This window comes from Anneissia japonica, unplaced genomic scaffold, assembly GCF_011630105.1.
Source record: "Anneissia japonica isolate Jap-2015-1 unplaced genomic scaffold, ASM1163010v1 scaffold106109_len1151_cov197, whole genome shotgun sequence".
Taxonomy (NCBI): Eukaryota; Metazoa; Echinodermata; class Crinoidea; order Comatulida; family Comatulidae; genus Anneissia; species Anneissia japonica.
Window position 1 is genome coordinate 654 of NW_022758390.1, and position 498 is coordinate 1,151.

General features: G+C 44.6%; 1 long non-coding RNA gene across 2 annotated transcripts in view; it reads right to left on the minus strand.

Annotated features, from left to right (window-relative positions):
• LOC117125257 overlaps positions 1-470 on the minus strand; it is a 1,123-nt gene extending 653 nt beyond the window's left edge. The window contains exon 1 of one of the 2 annotated variants that reach the window (XR_004448079.1): positions 333-470. This is a non-coding gene — a long non-coding RNA (uncharacterized LOC117125257). The remainder of the gene's footprint in view (positions 1-332) is intronic. The other variant, XR_004448078.1, reaches the window with a different exon arrangement.
• Positions 471-498: the final 28 nt, after the last annotated feature.

The following is a 498-nucleotide window of genomic DNA, read 5'->3' on the forward strand; positions in this document are numbered from 1 at the left end:
CAGGAGTAAAAGAGGGTGCTTGGTAGGTTCCAAAGCAAATACTAGCTGAAACATGTGATTAGCATTTACGGCGAATGCATAAGATTTAGGCCTAGTAGTGTAGATAGTAGACCCCAGAACTGCTGCTGCTAGGCCTAAGAAATAGTATATAGGCCTAGATTAGTAAGGTACGATTTTGTGCATCATTTTCATAGCAATCTTTGGCGCAAAATTGCTAGGCCTACATAGGATAGGGCCGCCGAGAGCTAGCCACCACCCCCACCCAAACTAGACTAGGCCATGCCATGCCTAGCTAATATGCTACCTAGGCCTAGCCTAGCTACTTTACTTACCTGTACTTATTTACACTTTCAACCTCCCGTTTTCGTCGGTATATAGATTTCGTTGTTTTTCTTTTTTGGTCTGAGATGGCATTTCCTCAACATCTTCTTCCTTATGGAACGCCGTTACAGCCTTTGGTGGCTCTTTTCCGTTCGGCGCATTTGTTATTCGGCCCTT